General features: G+C 36.3%; 1 protein-coding gene and 1 pseudogene across 1 annotated transcript in view; both read left to right on the top strand.

Moving 5' to 3' along the window:
- ATG10 (autophagy related 10) overlaps positions 1-13,575 on the top strand; it is a 241,794-nt gene that overhangs the window by 194,163 nt on the left and 34,056 nt on the right. The gene's annotated exons all lie outside the window — the stretch shown is intronic.
- LOC103681489 lies at positions 5,838-7,268 on the top strand (annotated as a pseudogene).

Below are 13,575 nucleotides of genomic sequence, written 5' to 3'. Positions count from 1 at the left end.
GCCTTTCCCAAAATGTCATATATAGATTTATACAATATACAGTAGTCCCCTTTATCCACAGTTTTCCTGTCTGAGGTTTCAGCTATCAGTGGTCAACCATGATCTGGAAGCAAATGATCTTCTTTCTGACAGAACCTCAGAAAGTCAGTAGTGGGGCGCCTGGGTAGCTCAGCCATTAAGCATCTGCCTTCGGCTCAGGTCACGTTCCCGGGTGGGATCAAGCCCCTCATCCGGCTCCCTGCTCGGCGGGAAGCCTGCTTCTCCCTCTCACACTCCCCTTGCTTGTGTTCCCTCTCTTGCTGTCTCTCTCTGTCAAATAAATAAATAAAATCTTTAAAAAAAAGAAAAAGTCAGTAGTAACCTGACACTACATCACAATGCCTATGTCATTCACCTCAGTTCATCTTATCACATATCACATTTTATCATCTTACATCATCATCAGAAGGGTGATGTTTCTATTGTTAATTTTCTGAAGAACCTCCCTAATGTTTTCCAGAGTGGCTGCACAAATTTACATTCCCACCAACAGTGCAGGAGGGTTTCCTTTTCTCCACATCCTTACCAACACTGTTGTTTCTTGTCTTTTTGATTTTAGCCATCCTGACAGGTGTGAAGTGGTATCTCATTGTAGTTTTGATTTGTATTTCCCTGACGATTAGTGTGTTGAGCATCTTTTCACATGTCTGTTGACCTTTATTTAAGATTTTGTTTGTTTGTTTATTTATTTATTTAGTGTGAGTGGGGGGAGGGGCGGGAGAGAGAGGGAGAGAGAACCTCAGGCAGACTCCATGCCCAGTGTGGAGCCCGACACAGGGCTTGATCTCATGACCCTGGGATCATGACCTAAGCCAAAATCAAGAGTTGGATGCTTAACTGATTGAGCCACCCAGGTGCCCCAATTCATTGTATATTTTAGATATTAACCCCTTATAGGATATATCATCTGCAAATATCTTCCCTTCGGTAGGTTGCTTTTTTGTTTTATTCATAGTTTCTTTGCTGTGCAAAACCTTTTTATTTTGATATAGTCCCAATGGTTTATTTTTGCTTTTGTTTCTGTTGCCTGAGGAGACATATCTAGAAAGAAGTCGCTACTGCTGATGTCAGAGAAATTACTTCCTGTGCTCTCTTCTAGGATTTTTAATTTCAGGTCTCACATTTAGGTCTTTAATCCATTTTGAATTTGTTTTTGTGTATGGTCTTAGAAAATGGTCCACTTTCCTTCTTTTACATGTAGCTGTCCAGTTTTTCCCAGCACCATATGATATCACTCATATGTGTAATCTAAAAAATAAAAAATGAAGAAACAAACAAAAAGCGGAATCAGACTTGTAAATACAAAGAACAAATTGGTGGTTGCTGGAGCGGAAGGTGGGGAGAGGTGACAGGCAAAATAGGTGAAGGGGAGAGGGAGATACAAGCTTCCACTTAAAGAATGAATAAGTCCTGGGAATAAAAGGCACAGCGTAGGGTATACAGTCACTGACACTGTAATACGCTTGTATGGTGACAGATGGCAGCTACACTTGTGGTGAGCACAGCATCATGTATACACTTGTCAAATCACTATATTGTACACCTGAAACTAACATTGTGTGTCAGCTATACTAAAAAAAATAAAAATAAAAAGAGTAAGTGCAGTACAAAAATATACTTTGAGATCACATTCACACTTTTTTGCAGTATATTGTTATAATTGTTTTCATTATTAATTATTGTTATTAATCTCTTACTCTGCCTAATTTATAAATTAAACTTTATAATTGGTCTGTATGTACAGGAAAAACATAACATATATAGAGTTTGATACTGTCTTTGGTTTCAGGCATCTCCGGGTATTGGAATATATCCCCCACAGATAAGGGGAAGGGACTACTCTATAGGGTTTTGAGCCTGGTTTCTTTCACTTAGCACAACTTTGAAGTTCATTCATGTTGAGATGTATATTGCTAGTTTTAACTTTGTATTGTTGAATAGTATTTCATTGTATGAAAGTACAACATTTTGTTTACCCATTTACCAGCTGAAGGACCTTGGGTTGTTTTCACTTTTTTGTCGATTAAGAGTAACACCACTGGGGCGCCTGGGTTGGCTCAGTTGGTTAAGCGTCTGCCTTCGGCTTGGGTCATGATCCCAGAGTCCCGGGATTGAGCCCCACATTGGGCTCCCTGCTTAGTGGGGTGTCTGCTTCTCCCTCTGCCCTTCACCCTGCTTGTGCTCTGTCTTGCAGTCTCTCTCAAATAAATAAATAAAATCTTAAAAAAAAAAAAAGAATAACACTACTGTATGTCAACTATACTTCAATAATACATATATTTTTTACAAAGAATAACACTGCTATAAACATTCATTAACATGGTTTGCTGATGTAAGTTTTCATTTCTCTTGGATACTTAGGAGTAAGATTATTAGTCTATACAGTAAGTATTTATAAAAAAAAAAAACCCAAAACAAAACACTAGACTGTTTTCTGCAGTATCTGAAACATTTTGCATTTCACCAGCAGTTTCTGAGCTTTCCATTTGTTCCACATCCTCACCAGCACTTGGTATTGTCAGTTTTAAAATGTATTTTAACCATATCAGTTAGTGTAGAATAATATCACAATGTGGTTTTATTTTGCATTTACTTAATGATTAATGGTGTTGAGTATCTTTTTGATGTGCTTCTTTCATATTCCTGTATTTTCTTTGGTGAAATATCTTTTCAAATCTTTTGCCCATTTTTTAATTGGATGCTTTGTATTCTCATTATTGGATTTTGAGAGTTCTTTACATATTCTAGATATAAGTCCTTTACAGATATGTGATGTACAAACACTTTCTCCCAGTGTGTGAATTCTTTGATTCTTTTAGTAGTGTTGCTCAAAGAGCAAAAGTTTTTAAATAATAGGAAGTCCAGTTAATCAAAAAATATTTTCGTACTGTACTTTTAGTATTCTATCAGATAACTCTTCGCCGAGCCCAAGATCACAAAGACTTTTTCCGAGCTATTTTAAATCTTTAATTTTTACACATATCTGTGATCCATTTTGAGTTAATTTTTGTGTAAGGTATGAGTATGGGTTCAGGTTTATTTTCTTTTTTTGCGCGTGGATGTCCAGTTGGTCTGCTACAATTTGTTGAGAGATTATTCTTTTTTGATGGAGTTACCTTGTACCTTTGTCAAAAATCAATTGGCCATATATGAGTGGATCTATTTTTAGACTTTCTTTTCTTTTCCATTGATCTATTTTTCTGTCCTTTCACCAATACCACACTGCTGTGCTTATTGTAGCTTTATATTAAGTCTTGAATTCAGAGTGTAAGTCTCAGCATTGTTCTTTTTCGAAATTGTGTCAGCTATTCCTTTGCCTTTCCATATAAATTTTAGAACCAGCTGTCAATATCCCAAAATTTGGAATTTTAATTGGAATTCTGTCTGATCTCTGTAGATCAATTTGGGGAGAAATGACATCTTAATAATAATGAGTCTTCCAATGTGTGAAAAAGTGTAACTCTATTTTTGTATGTCTTTTTTGCTTTCTTTCATCAGTGTTTTTTATAGTTTTAAGCATATAGATCCTATATGTATTTCTTAAATTTTTACCTAAATATTTCAGGGCTTAATGCTATTATAGTTGGTATTCTTTTTTAATTTCAAATTCCACTGTTCATTGTTATTATATAGAAATAGAAATACAATTAATTTTTATATATTGGCCATATATCCTGAGACCTTGCTAAATTCACTTATTAGTTCTAGGAGCTTTGTTATAGTTTGGGGGCTTTTCTATGTTGATAATTGTGTCATCTGTGAAAAAAGACAGTTTTATTTTTTTCCTTTTTAACCTGTATGCCTTTTTGTCCTTTCTCTTGCCATGTTACACTGGCTAAGACTTCCAGAATAATGTTGAATAGGCGTGATGAGAGCTGTGATGGTTAATTTTATATGTCAAGTTGACTAGGCCGTGGTGCCCAGGTATTTGTCAAACATTATTCTAGATATTTCTGTGAAGGTATTTTTTAGATGAAGTTCACATACAAATCAGTAGACTTTGAGTAAAGCAGGTTACCCTCCATAATGTGCATGTGCCACATTCAATCAGTTGAAGGCCTTAATAGAAAAGGACTGGCTTCCCCAAGCAAGAAGAAACTCTGCCAGCAAACTGCTTTTGAATTCTAAATACTCTGCCGTGGGTCTCCAGGCTGATAGCCTACCCTGCATATTTTGGACTTGGCAAAGCTGCCACAATCATGTGAGCCAATTCCTTAAAATAAATTTTTATCTATCTGTCTATCTGTCTATCTATTAAACACACCCGTGCATGCACACACACACACACACACATACACACACACACACACACACACACACACACACCCTGTTGGTTCTCTTTCTCTGGAGAATCTTGATTAATACAAGAGACAACACCTTTGCTTTTTCCCTGATCTTAGAAGAAAAGCACTCAATATTTCTCTGTTAGATGTAATTAATTCTATTTTCTATTCAATAAAATGTTAGCTGTAGATGCCCTTTACTAGATCCTCCTTAAGGAAATTCCCTCCTTTGTTAGCTTGATGAGAAATTTTTAAACATCATGAATAGATGTTCAATTTTGTCAAGGGCTTTTTATGCATCTATTGAAATGGTCATCGGATTGTTTTCTTTAGTCCATTAATATGGTGAGTTATACTGATTAATTTTCAAATATTGGACCAGGCCTGCAATCCAGGGATAAATTCCACTTGGTCATGATATATTACTCTCTCTCTCTCTCTCTCTCTCTCTATATATATATATATATGGGCTTCAATTTACTAATGCTTTGTTGAGGATTTTTGTATTTATTTTCGTGAGAGATATTAATCTACAGATTGTTTTCTTGATGTTTTTCTGGGGACATGAATGGTCTTGGACCCTTTTATAGAGTCCCACAATTTTTGAAATCTTTTTTTCCTCCCTTCTTCAGATTGGGTGGTTTGTACTGATCTATATTCATATTTTCTAATTTGTTCCTTTGTCATTGTCATTCTGCCAGAGAGCCCATCCAATGAATTTCTCATTTCAGATACTGTATTTTTCTGAGTTTCCACTTGGTTCTTTTTTTTATTTATATCTGTGGAGAACTTCTATTTTTTCATTCATTTCAAGAGTGCTTACCTTTACCTCCTACGGCATGTTTACAATAGCTGCTTTAATGTCTTCGTGTAATAATCCAATATTTAGGACATCCTGAGATTGGCATCTGTCTTTTCCCTTGAGAATTGGTCAAATTTTCCTGGTTCATGGTTCGTCAAGTAATTTTAAATTATATCCCGGTCATTTGACTGTTAGATCATGAAAGAAGAGAATGTTGATTTCACTTGTTTGTTTATCTTAGCGGGCTATCATCCCACTGAGGTGCAGCCTGCAAGTTCTGTCTCATCTTCTCTGAGTGGCGTTTCCAGTGTCACTTTAATTTTCTAAGCATTTGCTGTGCTGCTTTACATCTCTCCTTTGCACGCACTTCTCAGGCATTACTCTGAGACTTGAGTAATATTTTAAATTGCAGTTCAGTTCTCACAGTTTTTGCTAGGCTGGTTTGGATCTGTCCTGGACATACACAGCTTAGGCGTGAGCCTGGGACGTGTATCTGTTTGGATACGGATTTAGGGGATCCATTTCTCCAGCTGTCTATGCCCCAGCACTTCTCCCGTGCTTTCTGGGTCTTAGAGGCTCTTTTTCCTGGTCTTCTGCCTGGAAAGACAGAGCTTCTCTTGGAGTTCTAGCCTGTTGCTGTGAGTATAGTTCCGTGTGACTGGGACTACCCTGGAGACAAAGCAGCAGGAGAAAAGAGAGAAGGAGAAAAACCAACATGTGTTCCTCCACAGTCTTCATATCACAACATCTCCTTTTCTCAGTTGCCCTGACCAGAAACAGATTTTTTCTTTTGTTTTGTTTATTTTTCTCAAAGTTTTAGGCTGCCACGGCAGTTGCAGGTCCATGACTGGGACCACCTTTGGGGCAGGACTGTGAGAGAGAAAAAGAGGGAAAGAAAACATCAGAAGTTCTTCCTCCCATCTTCTTCAACTCACAGAGACCCCTTTTCCTGGTTGTCTGACCAGAGAGGGGTTTATCCCAGTGTTTCTGTTGTCCATGCTTCTTACACAATTCCACAGTGGGACAACCCTTGGGTCAAAGCTAGAAGAGAGAAGAAGAAAAATCAGGGAATTTACTCCCATGAAAGTTTTTCTTCAAGTTCGCTACTCTTTCCAATCTGCTACTATTGCTAAGTTTTCAGAGTCCTAGGATACCTGCTCTTTAAGTTTTGGTTTTTTAGTTTTACTCCATCTTGGCTGGCACCAGAACTATAGTGTTCTTACGTTTAAGTACTATACATATTTTTTCCTACATTGCTGTACTTTAGAAAGTCATAAATTTTTGTCTTTAAACCAACGAGTTTAATCTGTTAACTTTTATTGTAATGACTGATATATACCAAATTTTTTCTACATCTTATTTGTACTTCTGGTTTGTCTTACCTTTTGGTTTCTTCCTGCAATATTGTTGTATATCCTAAGGAATGATGTAACTTCTATGAGACTTTTTAAAAATCACTAAAATAGAGATAAAGGGATCTAGCTAGAGTGTTATTTTTAAGATTAATAAGATAGGTGATTCCGGAAGAAACAGGAGTACGGCATGAACATGGGGAAGCAAAAGAAAGCAAGAAAATATGTGACCATGAAGCGAATGCTTAGTCTCCGAGATCAGAGGCTTAAAGAAAAGGATAGATTAAATCCTAAAAAGAAAGAAAAGAAAGATCCCATTGCACTCAAGGAAAGAGAAGTCCCCCAACATCCTTCCTGCTTGTTCTTCCAATATAACATACAGCTAGGCCCACCTTACCACATCCTGGTTGATACCAACTTTATCAACTTTTCCATTAAAGCCAAACTTGACTTAGTACAGTCAATGATGGACTGTATATGCCAAATGTATCCCTTGTATAACTGACTGTGTAATGGCTGAAATTGAGAAACTGGGGCAGAAGTATCGAGTGGCTCTAAGGATTGCCAAGGATCCAAGATTTGAATGATTACCGTGCACACACAAAGGAACCTATGCAGATGGCTGCTTAGTACAGAGAGTAACTCAGCATAAGTGTTAACATTATGGCCACAGTTGAGCGGGACCTTAAACAAAGGATCCGGAAGATCCCTGGAGTTCCCATCAGGTACATTTCTAACCACAGGTACAACATTGAGTGGATGCCAGATGATTATGGAGCCCCTTGGTTCTAATTCTTAAAAGAGTTCCTCTGCCTTCCTTTACCAACTTTTTCTGTTGCCAGTTCATATTAGCAATACGCTATAGCATGAATTATTCTTCTTACCCATTTGCTCTGTTATGAGCTGAGTATGTTAAATACAGTCATTTTTTGATGTTTTGAAATTGATATTTTGTATCATTTTAAATATTGTTGCATCTTTTTATAAATCAGGTGATTGCTCATATAAAAAAATAAGATTAATAGGATAAAATATTTAACATATCTAGTACAGTCCCAGATATAGTTAATTTCATAATATTCATCGAGCACCTAGTATGTGTTCCATAACAGAAGATATAAATTACTGCTCTAGTGGAACTTACATTCTAGTGGGGGAAGATATCAATAAACAGAAAAAATAAGTAAATTACGTAGTCTGCTATGGGAAAAAATAAAGTGGGGAACGGAATAGGGAGAACAGTGGTAGGGTCGAGGTGGCAGTCGTAAACTGGCAAGTTCTTTTCTGTATGAGAAATAGTACTGCTTTATTCTTTGCATGTTAACACTTTATAGCACTTTATATTTATTTGTATAGCACTATTTATTTATTTATTTATTTATTTATTTATTTATTTATTGGAGAGAGGGCAAGGGGAAGAGGGAGAGGGAGAATCTTAAGCAGGCTACACACACAGCATGGAGCCTGAGGTGGGGCTTGATCTCACAACCCTGAGATCATGACCTGAGCTGAAATCAAGAGTTGGATGCTTAACCAACTGAGACATCTAAGCACCCTGTATAACACTTTATATGTCATTTTGCAAAGCACATTAATATCTCATATTTTATTTTTATTCTCATTCATTAATTCAACAAATGTGGACCAGACTTGTGCTAGACTCTGGGGTATAGTGGAGAATAAAAGCAGATATGGCATCTGTATGAAGTCTTTAGGGCTATTTCTACAGTATTTCCATATTAGATGAAATCACTGATACCAATTTACTTATCTCTTACATAAATATTCTTGAATCTTACTCTGTACCAGATACTATAGTAATTGATAAGTTAGCAAGATTGACATGGTCTCTATTCTTATGAGTCTTATAATTTAGTGATAAGACAAATGTTTAAACAAGCAGTTGCCTTCTCTGGCTCTAGTAGGGAGATGATTGGAAGGAAACAAGACTGGAAGAAGGAGGGCAGTTAGGAGCAAGAAGAGGTCACCCAAGAAAAATATGATGATGGCCTAAATTGGGGTGGAGGCATGTAGAAATAAAGGATGATACTAGAGATAAAGAGAAACTCTGTTTAGGAGGTGAAATTACAGTGCTGGGGAATGTGGGTGGTGGATGATACCACTCACAAAGGAGGAATGGGATGAGTTCAGTTTTCAAGATCCTAAGTTTAGAGAACAGAGCATGCAAGACATCCAGGTGTCATGTCTCTGAACCTCATGAGACATGCCAGAAATAGAAATGTGAATTTGGACATTATCAGCAATAAATAGTAACTGAAGCCATGGGAGTCAATGAGGTCATCCAAGCATATATAAAATGAAAAGAGAAAATGGCCTAAAAGAGAATTCTGAAGCATTCTATCACTTAAGAGGTGAGCAGAAGACTGTCTACGAAAGGCCCTAAGAAAGGGTGGGCAGAAGTATAGGAGGAAACGCGGGAGGTGTTGAGGCCCTGGAACCTAGGGAGGGGTGGGTTTCAGCACTGTGGACATACTGAGTGTGCAGAAAAGCCAGGTAAGAAAAACTGAAGTGTGCTCCACCACAACCAGGTCGTTTGTGTAGCTATGGTGAGTAAACAGACTGTTGTGGTGTGATTCCTGAAAGGGGGATGAGGAAGGAGACACAAAATTAATATTCTTGTCATTAACTGGGGAGGAAGCTCGGATGATTCTTGGAGAGAAAAATGGAGGGGAAGGAGGATTTTATTTTTCACTGTAGTTGATTTTTTTTTTTTAAGCTGGAAAGGACTTGGGTATTTTAAAAACCAATAGGAAAGAGCCAACAGAGAAGGAAGATATAGGAAAAAGAGAAGAATTGAAGGAACAAAGTCCCAGAAAAGCTGGGGGTGATGGAGGGACAAGAGACGACTCTTCCTTTTTAACAGAAGTTATAAAGAACAAGATATGGTTATGGATTCAGATATATTTTTAGTTTGGCAAGAAAAGGATATTTTATGGTTTCTATATTTTCTGTGAAGTTGGAAGCAAACTCATCTGCTGACAGAGAGGGAGTTCATAGCTTTAGAAAGAATGGAGAAGATTTGACTTCCTTCCATGGGGGATGGAAGAGTAGACTAGAGAAATATGTCAGGACAGGAAGAGACATGGAGGGTCCACTTGAGGCAAGCCAAGTTATGTGATCTTCTCCAGCAGTGCTCAGCAACCTGGGTGCAAGAGCAAAAAAAATCAGCCAAAATCGGGATTTTGCAAAATGGAAAGACAGTAGGTAAGGAAATTGACAGTATTGGTAAGAAAGTGATTGAAATGACTAAGAATAGAATCTAAGCTTAAATAGGAAGAAAGGAGGTGAGCTCATGGAAAATGTGGAGCAGAGGTTCCCATGAGATTAAAGAACTGAAGTCTTGGGAATCTTCTAAGAGATCTGAAAAGATAGAATATTTTGGTCTGACAATGATTTTAGAGGGGGGAGTGACTTTTGATGTTGATAAATTCCTCGGTGAGGCTGTTGGAGTACTTAGCTGAAGTGGAATTCAAGAAAGAGAGACCAGAATGTTGCATGGGTCATCCACATGGATATAGAGTTTCCTTAGATGATAGCGGGACTTCAGGTAGAAGGGAAGACTGAATCAAATGCTAAAATTTTAGAGGCTATATCAATAAATAACAGCAATGAGAAGAGGGTGGAAGGTTTTAGAATCTGATGGCATGTACATCAAAGGAGCCGATTTGTTTTTGAACATTCTCTAATGGAAGTACAACCTATATTAACAAAAGCATACCAGTCTGATATATGCAGATATTAATTTTCATGTAGTGATTCTACTTGTGTAGCCACTATTCAGTCAAGAAGTCCATTTCTGAAATCTCAGAAGCCCCCACCTCATGCCTGCTTCCAATCACTTTCTTTCCCTTTTCCATAAATAAAACCATTGTCTGATTTCTAAAACCTTGTTTTAGTTTTGCCTGTTTTTTGAACTTTATATAAATGGAATCATATACCATGTACTGTATTCTTTTAATTCTGGTTACTGAGCACAATATCATGTTCGTGAGATTCATTCATGTTGTTGCATACAGCAGGAGTTTATTGATTTTTATTGCTGTATAGTACACTATTTCATTGTATGACTATACCACAATTTATTCATCTTTCTACTATCAATAGATTTATGACCCTCCCCCCGCCAAGTTTTAGCTACGATCATTCTGTGATTGTGTCTTTTGATGCCTATATGTATGTACTTCTCTTAGGTATATGCCAAGAATAGAATTGCTGGGTCATAGAGTATAAGTATTTTCAACTTTACTAGGTAATACTAGTTTTCCAAATCTATTGTATCAATAAACACTCCTGTCAGCAGCATAGGAATTTCAGTTGCTCTATCTTCTGACCACTGTTTGACATTGTCGTTCTTTTAAAAATTAACCATTTTGGTGAATGTGTTTTAGTATTTCATTGTGGTTTAAATTTGATTTCCCTGATAATTAATGAGGTTGATACGTTCTTTTGTGAAGTGCCTGTTCAGGTCTATTGCCTTTTTTTTTTTTTTTCCTATTGGGTTGCCTTTCTCCTCCTGACTTGTAGGACTTTTTTGTATATTTTGTGTATGAGTTTGGTGGATATATGTATAGCAGATAGCTTCTCCTACACGGTAGCCTGATTTCTGATTTCTTTGCTGGTGTCTTTTGATAATCAGAAGTTTTTGTTTTAATGTAGTCTAATTTATGACTCTTTTGATGGTTTGTGCTTTTTGTAGACTGAGATAATTGTCTAGTCCAAGGTCATGAAGGTAGTCTATGTACAGTGCTGTTCAACAGAAATTTATCTAAAAATACAGATGTTTATATCTGTACTATCCAATTCAATAGTCATTAAACACAGGGCTCTTGAGCCCTGGAAATGTGGCTAGAGTGACTGAGGAATTGGATTTTAAATTTTATTAAATTTTAGTAAATTTAAATAGTCACATGAGGCTGTTAATTGTGCTATTGGGCAGCTGTGTTGCCTAAATGCTTTATTATTTTACCTTTCAGATTATTTCTATGAGCCACTGGGACTGGTTTTTGTTTGTGGTTTGAGGTATAGGTCAAATTTCATTTTTTTCCCATATGAATATCCAGTTGGTGGCACAGCACCATTTATCAAGAAGATTGTCCTTTCCACACTGCTCTGTCACCTTTGTTGCATGTTAAATTTCCACATATGAATAGGTCTGTTTCTGGATTCTCTGTTTATTCAGTTGTCTGTCTTTTTGTCAGTATCACACTATCTTTATTACTGTAGGTTTATAATAAGTCTTGATATCCAGTGGAGGAAATTGCTTTATTTCATTCTTCTTTTTCTTAGCTGTTCTGGACTCTTCATTTTCATTTAAATTTTATAAGCAGCTTATCAATTTCCACAAATTCATTCTGGGACTTTGGTATTAAATTAGATCTGAGATCAACTTGGAGTTAGTGGAAATTTTTACAATATTGACTCTTCCAATTTGAATAAGGTCTATCCCTCCTTTAATTTAGTTAATTTTTTCCCTTTAATATCTTATACTTATAGGTCTGCCATATCTTTTATTGAATTTTCTTAGCTTCTTGCTTTGTCTATGGCCCCCAGTATGTTGTTGAATAAAAGTGGTGATATGGGTATCTCATTCCCAATTTAAAGGGAAATCTTCCAATACTTTAAGCATGAGATTTACATTGGGTTTTATTGTAGGTATTCTTTATGTGATTGAGGAAGTTTCCTCCTATTCCTAGTTTACTCAGTGTTTTTGAGATGTTGATTTTTTTAATTCAGTGCTTTATCTGCATCTTCTGAGATGATCAATGACTTCTCTTTTACTCTCTTAATATGGTAAATTACATTGATTTTTGAATGTTAAATTAATCTTACATTCTTGGGGAAAAAAATCCAATTTGGTTTTAATATACTTCCCCTGCACTATATTGCTGGATTTTGTTTGCCAATATTTTGCTTAGGACATTTTCATTCATATTGGCCTATAACTTGTCTTTCTTTTCTTTTCTTTTTTTTTAGTTTCAGATATCAAGGGTACATTATCTTCATAAGATGGGTTGGGAAGGGATCTTTTTTTTCGTATTCTCTGGAGAAGTTTATGTTATGTTCATGTTATTTCTTCTTTAAATGTCTGGGAAAATTAATCAATGAAGCATCTGGGTCTGGAGTTTTCTTTATGGGAAGGTTTTTAATAAAAGATGTGATTTCTTCTATAGATATCAGTCTAACTGTGGCTTCTTTGAAGCTAGTTTTTTTTTTTCCCTCTGGCTGCTTTCAAGATTAACTTCTTGGGTTTTTTTTAGCCATTATATGTATGTTTTCTAGTCTTTATCCTCCTTGAGATTCATGGTTCCCTTTGAATGTGTGGCTTGATGTTTTCCATTGTTTTTTGAAAATTTGTGGCCATTTCCTCTTTAAATATATTGCTTCTGCCCAAGGCTCTCTATTCTCTTTTTTGGTGACTCTAATTACTGGTATTTAGACCTCTTTACCATATATTATATGTCTGTCATGCTCTTTTCCTTTCCATTTTTGTTTTTCTATGCTTCATTCTAGATTTTTTTTTCCCTGACCTATCTTCCAGTTTCATCTGTGTAAATATGCTATGAAAGCCTTTCATTGAGATCTAAATTTGAGTTATAGTATTTTCGTGTCTAGCGTTTTAATTTAGTTCATTAAAAAAAGTCCAGTTTCCTACCAAAATGCTCAAGCTTGTCCTGAATATATTAATAGAAGTCTGAAGTCCATATCTGCAAAATTCTTTATCTGGATCATGGGGTTGTTTCTATTGTCTGTTTTTTCTCTTCGGTTTTGGTGAAATCTTTTCATCCATCTACATATTTAATAGCTTCTTTTCATTAGGATCCAGATGTTGTGAGTATAACACTTAGAGAGATAATCTAAGGCTCTGTAAAATGTTATTTTTCTCCAGAAAGGATTTATTTCTGCTTTAGGCAGGCAGCTAGCTTAGGGCACTAACAATTTCTGATCACATTGATCCAGTTAAGGATTGAGATGTTTCGAAGCTGGGCTTCAGTTGCTGTAAGGACTGATCTGCTTCCAGTACCCTTACTTTTGGAGTTAGGCTTTCTAAATCCCATCCAAAATCCTCATGTGTTTACCA

Source organism: Ursus maritimus, unplaced genomic scaffold (genome assembly GCF_017311325.1).
Source record: "Ursus maritimus isolate PB19 unplaced genomic scaffold, ASM1731132v1 scaffold_5, whole genome shotgun sequence".
Classification (NCBI taxonomy): domain Eukaryota; kingdom Metazoa; phylum Chordata; class Mammalia; order Carnivora; family Ursidae; genus Ursus; species Ursus maritimus.
The sequence above is the reverse complement of the archived record's forward strand: the minus strand, read 5'-3'. Positions and strand labels throughout refer to the sequence as shown.